Source organism: Sturnira hondurensis, unplaced genomic scaffold (assembly GCF_014824575.4).
Source record: "Sturnira hondurensis isolate 20B ecotype Veracruz unplaced genomic scaffold, ASM1482457v3 Scaffold0023357, whole genome shotgun sequence".
In the NCBI taxonomy this organism is placed as follows: Eukaryota; Metazoa; Chordata; class Mammalia; order Chiroptera; family Phyllostomidae; genus Sturnira; species Sturnira hondurensis.
Genome location: NW_028095988.1, coordinates 970,922 through 983,114, shown reverse-complemented (window position 1 = coordinate 983,114; position 12,193 = coordinate 970,922). Strand labels below are relative to the sequence as shown.

Below are 12,193 nucleotides of genomic sequence, written 5' to 3'. Positions count from 1 at the left end.
CTGGGAACCACAGGTCTGGGAACCTCCCCAGCATAGGAGCCAGGCAGGGGAGGAAACCACAGCCTGAGAGACAGGAGCAGGACCTGGGAGAGCTGTGTGCAGGCTGAGAAACCATCTCTGCAGGTGCACCTTGGTCTGGAGAGAAGTGACAGTGGGGCTGCGCAGACACACCCCTCTCCAGCCACTGCCGGACCCTGGCCCTCTGTGAGAGGTAGGTTGGAGACGGAGTTCTGTGCGGGAAAGCAGCACACAGGGACACAGCTTTGGCGGGATGTGGTATCCTATGTATTCACTGCTTATTTACTGACACTGGGCCTTTACAGTTTTCTCTCCAAACTAGGACACTTTGATAACACATGAGACACTAGCAATAGCTGCCCCAGGACGAGAGGTATATACATCAGTACATGTGTTCACATAGCAGCGCCTGCCATGAACTTCATAACTATTAATTCATTTAATTCTCCTGGAAAACCTCATAAAGGGAGTTGCTGTTACCTCCATTTTCCAGGTGAAGAAATGGAGGCACAGAGAAAAGGAAGTCTCAGACATTAGCACCTACTATGTGCTAGGCGCTGAGTTAGCTGAGCCATTTCACATACATTTGTCTAAAGCCTGACGACAGATCTACAAAGGATATTTTGGGGACCCCATGTACAAATGAGGAAACTGAGGGTCCCAGACCCAACTTAAGTCCAAACGATCCCCAATCTCAGCCTTTCTCAACTACCTGACTGGGTCTCAACCTGAATCTTCTCCTGACAGCTTTTCTTCTTTTCCGTCTCCCCAGTGGATTGCTGTAGAGAGAGGTGTGTCTCCAGCAGAGAGGTCACAGGGGAACAACAGTGGGAAGAAGGGCCTGGCGACACGGGCAGGGGCTGCATGTAGGATGGAGGATGTGGACCATTGGCAGTGGAACTGTCAAGCTGACCCTCTTGGGCCTGGCACAAACACACACGGGCATGCAAACCCACACACACTGAGGGCAACAGGGGCACAGAAGAACGCCTCTGTGGACAGGGCAGTCTTTTAAGGACAGTCTTCTTCACTCAGGACTGGGTTCTGGCCTTCCATCCGCTCTGCGGGTCACCGACTTGCTGTTGACTTTGTGCAGGGCCTTTCCCTCTCTGGCCTCGCTGGCCCACGTGGAACTCTAGGAACTGACACCCAAAGCCTCTCAGAGCCTTGGGTTCTCTAAGCTGGCTGCACAGGGGAAGTGGGACCCTGGATTCAGGGTAACGAGGCCTGGGTTCAAATTCAGGTTCTGCTTGTTCAGATGTGTGAGCTCGGGGCAAGTTATTCAACGCGCCTCCATGTGCTCCCCTGGAAAAGAGAACGACAATGACGATGATGCCTCGTTGAGCTGCTGTGCAGATGAAATGAGTAATTATAGGAAAAGTGTGTAGAACAGTGCCTAGCACAGAAGAGGAGCTGTTTTGTGTTCGTTATTATCTTCTAGAGTGAACATGAAAAAAGAGACTCAAAGATGGGGAGGGAGGCAGCTCAGGATGAGGGCCCCCCAATCCAATGCTGACTCCAACTAGCTCCTTATCTTCAGGCCAAAGTCTCTGCTCAGGGACTGGGGTTGGCAGGGAGGTAGGGGCCAGGGGTATGGAAGAAAGGACAGGTGGGGTAGTCTGGCTGTGGGAAGGCCAGATCTGGCCAGGAACTGGGAACAGACAGGACATTGTGCTGAGGGAGCCATGCCAGGGTACCTGCTGGGAACCAGGGCTGTCAGCGGAGGGTGGGGAGTGGGCAGAGTGCCTGAGAACGTGGACTCACTGCCTTGGACTGAGCTGGAGGGGTCCGAAGCTCCCAGCCAGCCAGGCGCTGCTCCAACCTCAGCCATTTGGGCCCCACCTTTGATATTTTTGCCTTACAAATTAGCATTACTGTAATTTATTTCACTCTTGTCTTGATTTTAAATTTACTTTTTCTTTTTTTTTTTAATTTTTAGCTATGCTCTCATGGTTCAAAAATCAAAAAGTTTCTTAAGCACTTTGGATAGAGTCTGCCTCTGGCCTTGAGTCTCATTACCTAGCCCCTCCCCATGGACCATGGCTATAATTCTACATCGACAAATATAATGTATGTAATATATTTCCCCATTGTAAAGACAATTCAAAGCATGCAATGCACACTGTCCTGTAAGATACTTTTTTTTTTTTTACAAAATATTTTAACAACTTATCTACTTTAATGAACATCAATGAAAAAAGTACCCCACCATTCCTGTAAACATCAGGTAGCCATGACAACAAGCACATGGCAATAGATCAAGGCCAATAAATTTAGCTGGGTCCCGTTGCTGGTGGGGTCCCTGAGCTTGAGTTCTGCCTTCTCTCTCTTCCAGAGGGACTAGCAAATGCTAGAGGGAAGTTGAGCCACCCAGCACTAGGCTGACACTATTTCTGTAGGATCATCAGAAGGACTAAAAAGATCTGGACTGGAACCATGGTTCCCACCTTGGAATTTGGTGCGTTTAATGCAGCACCACAATTTTGTCAGTGGTGTAAGCCCACACTTTGGAAAAATCTCATGTATTCCAAAAGCCTAGATATTTTAAATCGGGGTGAGCTGAGGCTCAGAAAGGTTGGAGGACTTAAAGAGATCCAGTTAGTTAGTGGCAAAGCCTGAAAGAAAGCTCAGATCGCCAGGGTCAGGATGAATGGGATTTGTTTGAGAACGAATATGTCTACTCCCTCCCCCACCACAAAACTTTATCTGACCAACCTCTGCTGTTTAATCTGTCATCTAATCTGTTGGCACACAGTTTTTCATAGCATTCCATTTTATTTCTGTGAGATCAGAAGTGATGTCTCCTTTTTTATTTCTGATTTTAATAATATGAGTCTTCTACATATATATTTTTGGCTAATCAATCTAGCAGTTTGTCAATTTTGTTGATCTTTTTCTTTTTTTCTTTTTATTAATTATGCCATTACAAGCTTTGCGCAGTGGCAGTATCGTAGCCAATGAGGTTTATCCAAGGCGCGATTATTGCTAATAGAAAACTTTTCCTAATTATGCCATTACAGTTGTCCCATTTCCCCCCTTCATTACCCTCGACCCTGCACACCCCTTCCCCACCATTCCCCCCTTTAGTTTATGTCCATGTGTCACAAGTTCTTTAGATTCTATATTTCCCATACTATTCTTGCCTTCCCCTGTCTATTTTCTACCTACCATCTATGCTACTTATTCTCTGTACCTTCTCCCCGCCTTCTCCTCCTCCCACTCCCCTGTTGCTAACCCTCCATGTGATCTCCATTTCTATGGTTCCACTCCTGATCTAGCTGTCCTCTTAGTTTGCTTTTGTTTTAGGTGTGGTTGTTAATAACTGTGAGTTTGCTGTCCTTTCACTATTCGTATTTTTATCTTCTTTTTCTTAGATAAGTTCTTTAACATTTCATAGAATAAGGGCTTGGTAATGATGAACTCCTTGAACTTGACCTTATCTGAGAAGCACTTTATCTGCCCTTCCATTCTAAATGAAAGCTTTGCTGGATAGAGCAATCTTGGATGTAGGTCTTTGGATTTCATGACTTGGAATACTTCTTTCCAGTCCCTTCTTGCCTGTAAGGTCTCTTTTGAGAAATCCACTGATGGTCTGATGGGTACTCCTTTGTAGGTGACTGTCCCCTTATCTCTTGCTGCTTCTAGGATTCTCTCCTTCATTTGAATCTTGGCTAATGTAATTATGATGTGCCTTAGTGTGTGCTTCCTTGGGTCCAACTTCTTTGGGACTCTCTGAGCTTCCTGGACTTCCTGGAAGTCTATTTCCTTTGCCAAATTGGGGAAGTTCTTTATTATTTGTTCAAATAAGTTTCCACATGTTGCTCTTCCTCTTCCCCATTCTGGTAGCCCTATAATTCAGATGTTGGAACATTTAAAGATGTTCTGGAGGTTCCTAAGCCTCTCCTCATTTTTTCGAATTCTTGTTTCTTCCTTCCTTTCTGGTCGGATGTTTCGTTCTTCCTTCTGGTCCACTCCATTGATTTGAGTCCCAGTTTCTTTTTCATCACTATTGGTTTCCTGTGCATTTCCCTTCATTTCAATTAGTTTAGCCTTCATTTGTTCCTCTAATTTGTGACTAAAAATCAACCAATTCTGTGAGCATCCTGATCACCAGTATTTTGAATTGTGCATCTGATAGATTGGCTATCTCTTGGTCACTTAGAAGCACTGGCTCTGGTGCTTTGAGGTCTTTTTCTGCTTGAGCCATAATGTTTTAGTCCGTTTGCACTTGTTACTGTTATGGGTGAGGGGCGGAGCCTTAGGTGTTCACCCGGGTGAGGAGACCCAGTCGCTGGGTTCTGACGCCATACGTAGGGGTGGGGTCAGAGAGGGGCAATGGTGCTTGTTTCAGGCTCTCTCAGATTTCGGTCTCCTCTGCTGCTTCCCACAAGCAAACCGGACCCCCTTGGAGCCAGCTCCAGGGTGTGAGGGCCTGGGCACCTTCCAGGACCCCGTGGGTCTCTCCAACAAATTCTCTGTGAGCCTAGGAGCTTCTCCCGGCACCTCAACCCTAGAAGTCTTTCTAATTGGTGCTTTTAGGCTTTAATTTTCATCGCTGGGGCCCTAGCCCACGTGGTCTGTCTCACTGCTCACTCCTCTGCCTGGTTTATCTGCACATGAATGTGTGACCTTGGTCAGCCAGCCGCCTTACGCCCTCACTGGGTCTTCCCATGGCCACCCCACACCTGGGATCCGCCAACTGCCGCTTTACGCACTTGGGTGGGTCCAGCTCTTTTTCCTGCCAGGATCCCTCTCCGCCAGCTGCTGCCTCCGCACCTCTTACCAGTCCGGATGAATGGTTCATTGTTGTCAGATTTCTGTACAGTTCAATTTTCTGTATTTTGGTTGCATTTTTGTTACTAAAACTTTGTTGTCTTTAAACTTGGTTGTGTGAGGAGGCACAGTGTTTCCACCTATGCCTCCATCTTGGCTGGAAGTTCTGTTGATCTTTTTCAAGGAATCAACTTTTGGCTTCACTGATTTTTCTTTATTCTTTTTCTAGTCATTATTTCATCAATTTCCTTTCTGTTATTTATTATTTTCTTCCTTCTGCTTACTTAAGGTTTACTGTGTTCTGTAGTATCTTAAGGTGGAAATTTGGCTATTTATCTGAGATCTCCTTTTTGAATTTAGGCATTTACAACTATAAATTTCCTTCTGAGCATTGCTTTAGCAGCATTCCATCAGTTTTAGAATATTATATCTTAATTTTTATTTATCCAAAGTGTCTTCATTTCATTCAAAGTATTTTTAAATTTTCCCTGTGATTTCTTCATTGACACATTGATTTTTAAGGAGTGCATTAATATCCACATATTTGAGTGTTTCAAATTTCTTTTTGTTATTGATATCTAGTTTCATTTTATTGTGATTTGAGAACATACTTTCCATTATTTATATCCTTTTACATTTATGAGGTTTGCTTTGTTTGCACCTAACATACAGTCTATCCTAAAGGATATTCCACATGTACTTGAGCAGAATATATATTCTGTTTTTTGGGGTGGCATGTTTTATAAATGTCTCAGGTCTAGTCAGATTAGAGTGCTATTTAAGTAATTTATTTCCTCTTTGATTTTCTACCTAGTTACCATAGCCAGTACTGAAAATAGGGTATTGTAATTTCCCAGTTTTATTATTGTATTGTCTACTTTCTCTTCAATTCTGTCACTTTTCCCTTTATACTTTGGGGCTTTGTTGTTAGGTACACATATATTTACATTTGTTATACCTTCCTGATGGATGGACTTTAAACTCCATCTTTATCTCTAGGAACTTTTTCTGTTTGTTTTAAACTCTGTTTTGTCTGCCGTGGTTGATGTTTATATGACATGTCTTTTCTATCCTTTTACTTTCAATCTACTTATGTCTTTAAATCTAAAGTGTTTTTCATGTAGATAGCAGAGAACTGGATCTCATTTTTAAAGTTCAATCTCTGCCTTTTGACTGGATTGTTTAATTCAGTTTGTGCTATTATTAACATGGTTGGATTTACACCTGACACTTTACTATTTGTTTTATACATGTCTCATGTCTTTTCTGTTCCTCTATTTCTTTTTTCCTGCTTCCTTTTGCATCTGGTAAATCTTTTCTAATAATTTTAATCATTTGAATCAAAATGATTCTTTAATCATTTTTTACTACATATTTTTGAATTATATACTTAGTGGCTACCCTAGGGTTTATTATATATTTTATTATATCTTAACTATGCAGAATACGCTTCAGATTTATTTACTTAACCCTCACCTGAGGATATTTTTTTATTGATTTGAGAGAGAAGGAAGAAAACTGATGTGCGAGAGAAACATCAATCCGTTGCCCCCTGTTATGTACTGTATACACCCTGGCCAGGGAGTGAACCTGCATCCTAGGTATGTGCTCTGATCAAAGATGAAACCCACAACCTTTTGGTGTATGGGATGGTGCTCCAACCAACTGAGCTACCAGCCAGGGCTGAGCTTCAGGTTTATAATAGCTTAATTCCAGTGAGAAATAGAAATGTTACTTCTTTGTCGCCCTGTTTTTTTTCTATTTTTGATATTATTTTTCTATATATATCTATAAATACTATAAACACAATACATTGCTACAATTATTAATTTATATAATTCAATGCCTTTTAAAGGACTAAGAAATAAGAGCAAGTCCAGTTGACTGTATTTGCAGGATCCACAGATTCAACCAACTGCAGAGAGAAAAAAAGTATTTATTTATTTATTTATTCATAGAAAGATGGGAAGGGAGGGAAAAAAGAGGGAGATAAACATCTATGCGAGGGAGAATCATCAATTGGTTGCCTCTCATATATGTCCCAACCAGGGACCAAATCCACAACCCAGATGTGTGCCCTGATTGGGAATAGAACCAATGACATTTCACTTTGCGGGACGACACCTAACCAACTGAGCCACACTGGTGAAGGCAACAACAGTATTTTTGATATGCAGTTGGGAATCCACAAATGTGAAGGGCTGATTGCATGCACTGATATTTTATATGAGGTACTTGGCATCCATGGAGTTTGGTATCCACAGGGGATCCTGAACCAATTCGCCATGATAATGAGAGGTGACTGTATGTATTTGTAGTTTTTGTTATGTTAACCTTATTTATCATTACTGGTCCTTTTTGTTTGTTTCTACAGAACTGACTTACCATTTAGATTCAATTTCTTAGCCCAATACTGCTTTGTTCTCACCCTCCTCCTTGTACTATTATTGACAACTATACTACATTTCTATATGTTTTGGTCCAACAATGCATTATATGCATATTACTTTATATAATTGCTTTTAATGTAATAGAAAGAAGAAATATAAACTAATGCTGTCCTTTATAATTACATAATTACTTTTTAAAAACTATTTTTAAATAGTTTAATGCTACTACAGTTTTCCCAATTTTCCCCCCTTTGTACCCCCTCTGCCTTGCACCCCAAACCCTCCAGTATCCCCCACTTTAGTTCATGTCTATGGGTTGTGCATGTAAGTTCTTTGAGTTTTCTGTTTCGTATACCATTTTTATCTCTCGCCCTCTATTTTATGCCTACTAATTATGCTTTTTCTTCCCTGTACCTTTCCCTTTCATTCCTCTCTTTCCCCTCCCCACTGAAATCTATCCATGTGATATTCATTTCTCTGATTCTGTTCCTGTTCTCATTGTTTGCTTAGTTTTGCTCTTGTTGTTTTTCTTTTCTTTTAGATTCACTTGTTGATAGTTGTGAGTTTGTTGTCATTTTACTGTCTATGTTTTTGGTCTTTTTCTTAGATAAGTCTCTTTAATATTTCATATAATACTGGCTTGGTGATGATGAACTCCTTTAACTTGACCTTGTCTGGGAAGCACTTTACATGCCCTTCCATTCTAAATGATAGCTTTGCTGGATAGAGTCATCTTGGATGTAGGTCCTTGCCTTTCTTCACTTCAAATACTTCTTTCCAGCTCCTTCTTGCCTGCAAGGTTTCTTTTGAGAAGTCAGTTGATAGTCTTATGGGCACTCCTTTGTAGATAACTCTCTCCCTTCCTCTTGCTGCTTTTAGGATACTCTCTTATATTTAATCTTGGGTAACTTAATGATGACGTGGCTTGTTACATTCCTCTGGGTCCAAGTTCTTTGGGACTCTCTGGGCTTCCTGGACTTCTCAGAAGTCTATTTCCTTCACCAGATTGGGGAAGTTTTCCTTCATTATTTGTTCAAATAAGTTTTCAGTTGCTTGCTGTTGTTGTTCTTCTTCTGGCACCCCCATAATTCAGATATTGGAACATTTCAGGTTGTGGGACAGAGGTTTGTAAGCCTCTCTTCACTATTTTGAATTCTCGTTTCTTCATTCTGTTCTGGTTGTATGTTTATTTTTTCCTTTTGTTTCAAATCATTTCTTTGAGTCCTGGTTTCCTGCCTGTCACTGTTGGCTCCCTGAATATTTTGCTTTATTTAATTTTGGGTATCTTTCATTTGTTCTTTCATTTTTCATCCAGGCTTAATCAGTTCTGTGAGCATTTTGATTACCAGGGCTTTAAATTCTCCATCGGATAAGTTGGCTATGTCCTCATCTCTTAGCTCTCTTTCTGAAGTTTTGCTCTTTTCTTTCTTTTTGGGCTATATTTCTTTGTCTAGGTGCATCTGTTAAGTTGTAAGGGGGCGGGGCCTTAGGTATTCACCAGGGTAGGGCAACCCTCTTTGCTCTGCTGCAGTGCTGCCTGTGGGGGAGGGGCCAGAGAGGGAACTATGCAAATCACCTGCTCATCTCTAGCCCACTTTCCAATGAACTGTCATGTAAGACTGGAAGTTCCTCCCACTGCAGCAACTGCTGTAGTCCACAGTCAACTCTGAGTCTAGGTTTCACTTTCAGCCAGCCCCGGCCAGATGGTCCACCACATGCTGGTTTTCTCAGCTGGTCCCAACCACACAGTCCACTATCTCCCCCACAAGGGTTCTTACTAGTCTGGTTGTTCTGGTTGACTTTTTCTTTAACTCCTTGGTTGTCGGGGTTCCATGCAGTTCCATGGCATTTCTGGTTGTTTATTGATTTAGATTGCTTGTTATCCTCTTTCTGGTTGTATGAGGAAGCAAAGGGTTTCTACCTATGCCTCCATCTTGGCTGGAACTCACCCAGAGCTAATTACATAACTACTTTTACCAGTGTCTTTATTTTTTGTGTGTGAGTACAATTATTTTCTGGGCTCATTTGCTTTCATCCTGAAGAACATTCTTTAGTATTACTTGTAAATCAGGTCAGCTAGCAACAAATTTTCCCAGTTTTTATCTTTTAACGTTTTCAATTCACCTTCATTTTCAAAAGACAGTTTTACTGCATATTGGACTCTTGGTTGACAATTTTTTTTCTTTTGAGCATTACAAATACATTATCTAAATGCCTTCTTGCCTCCATTGTTTCAGATGAGAAAACAGGTGTTAATCATTTTGGGACTCCCTTAAAAATTATATCATTTTTCTCTTCCTACTTTCAAGATTTTTTTTGTATTTGGATTTCACTGTTTTTATTATGGTTTGTCTATGGATTTCTTTGTGTTTATCCTGCTTGGAGTTCATTGAATTTCCTGAATGTGTAGATTAATTTTGAGCATCTTTCAGCTTTTGTTTCTTTAAGTATTTTTTCTCACTTTTCTTTTCTTTGGACATTCCTATTATACATATGTTCCTGTGCTCAGTGATATCGCACAATTCTTTGAGGTTCTGTTCAGTTTTTGTTAGTTTTTCTCTCTGCTCTTCAAATTTTATAATCTATCTTCAGGTTTACTAATTCTTTCTTATGCCAGCTCAAATATATTGTTGAGCCCCTTCAGTGAATTTTCATTTTAATTGCTATAATTTTAAACTCCAGAAGTTCCATCTGGATCTTTTAAAATAATTTCTATTGATTTTATAATTTTCATTGATATTCTCAATTTGATGTTGCATTGCCATTACACCCTTCTTTACTTTTTAACTTTCAGTTTCCTTTTAGTCTTTGAACATATTTACAATCGCTATTTTGGTTTTTGTTTTTTAAACCCAACATCTGCTCATGTTCACAGACACTTACTGCCTCCTACCCTTGATATGAATCTCTTTGTATTAATATGTTTCATTTTTTTGTTGTTGAAAGCTAGACATGTTGAATAATGTATTGGGGCAAATTTGCATGCTGGTCCTCCATCTGAGGACTTGTTATTGACAATTCTTCCTCACTTGTTTTGTGACTTGTTGAGTTATGTGACTGAAGTTTGCTTCTCTCCATGTCTGCAGTATGTAGCCTCTGACATTACTCTGCATGAAGTACAGACTCGGATATGCCCAGAGTCACTCTGGAATGACAGTGGTTTTCACAGGGATCTTTTTGTTTATCTTTTCTTGGCCACACCTAATTGTTATTCAGTTAAGTATATTTCCTAGTTTTTGTCATGATTTTTTTTGGCCCATAGGTTATTTGGAATGGTATATTTTAATTTCCAAAAAAGTGAGGATTTCTGAGTTATTGATTTCTACCTTAATTGCATTGTGGTCAGGAAGTCTACTCTGGGGGTGATTTCAAATGTTTGGTATGTGTAAAAAATAGCTTTACAGACTAGAATATGTTCAACTTTTTGATCAATGTTCCAACTGCACTGGAAAAAAGAAACGTTTTTGTGTGTACAGTTCCATATATGTTAATTTGGTCATGTCTGTTTTCCATGCTATTCAAAATCTATTAATTTTTTTGTTTTTGTTTTATCAATTACTGAGAGACATGTTTTTACAATCTTCCCATATGCCCATGGATTTGTTTATTTTTTCCCTGTAGTTCTGACAAATTTTTTATTATATATTTTGAGGTCAGTTTATTAGGTGTTTGCAAATTTAGAATTGCTATATAATCCAGGCCAATTAAATTTTTAACAATATGAAGTGCCCCACTTTATATGACTACTAGTGCTTTTTGCTTTAATATTTACTTTGCTTGGTATTAACATAAATGCTTCTGCTGACTTTTGTCTTGTTGTTTGCCTGCATATGCTCTATCATTAACCTTCAATCTATCAGTTGTATTTTACTTTAGATGTATCTTTTGAAAATAGCATATAGTTATACTTGTCAAGAAACAGCCTGACAATGTTTTTCTTATAGTTGGAGGTTTTTGGTCAATTTACCCTTGATGCAATGCTGGTCCACTTAGCACCTTACCAAGTGCTTTTTATTTGTCCAACCTGTGCTGTTTCCTTTATTCTCCACTTTGGAGACTACTTTTGTATTTATTTAAGTGTCATTTAATTATTCTATTTTCTCTGTCAGTTTGGAAATTATACATTGATTTACTGTTTTTCAGTAGTTGCCCTAGAAATTACCATATGCATTATTCATGTATCAAAGTATAATTTTAATTGATACTTTTACCCCTTTCCAGGACAGTGCAAAGACTTGGGCATATTTGAATTCAAACTATCCTCCTGACTTTTATGTTGTTGCTATCATTTATATCAGTTCCCTATATATTTAAAACTCTAGATATTATTGTGATAATATTAGTATTATTGGTATTCATTAGAGTTATATGCATATTTTTAAGCCTTTTATTTGGAAACTCTTTTGGATTTACATGGTATTACAAAAGTAATTTAGAGAGCCCCCTGTACCCTTTGTCCAGCTACTCCCCCCATTGACATTATTTTCATAACCATACTTCAACAATCAAGACCAGGAAATAAACAATTCAGCACTACAATGAATGAAACTATAGACTTCATTTAAATTCACCAAATGTTTATGTGTACTCATTTGTGTTGAGGGGCTGTTTACAGTTCTATGAAATTTTACATGTGTAGAATCATGTAACCATCATCATAATCAGAATATAAAAATGTTTTATTATCAGAGAAACTCTCAAATGCTGTCCTTTTTTAGTCACACCTGTCCCTCCATTCTAACTTCTGCCAACCACTACTCTGTTCTTTATTAGAATTTGTCATTTTAAGAGTGTTATTAAATGGAACTATGCAGTATGTGGTCTTCTAAGATTGTTTTCCCCCCAACTCTGTATAATGCTTTTGAGATCTATTCAAGTTGTGGCAGGTACCAATAGTTCATTTCTTTTTATTATTGAGGAGTATTCCATCAGAGTTCATTTAATTATTCATCCACTGAGGAACATTCTGGTTGTTTCAGGTTTTGCCTGTTACAAATAAGGTTGCTGAGAAT

General features: G+C 39.5%; 1 pseudogene; it reads left to right on the top strand.

Moving 5' to 3' along the window:
- The first annotated feature begins 2,946 nt into the window (after positions 1-2,946).
- Positions 2,947-3,031, top strand: LOC118980991 (uncharacterized; annotated as a pseudogene).
- Positions 3,032-12,193: the final 9,162 nt, after the last annotated feature.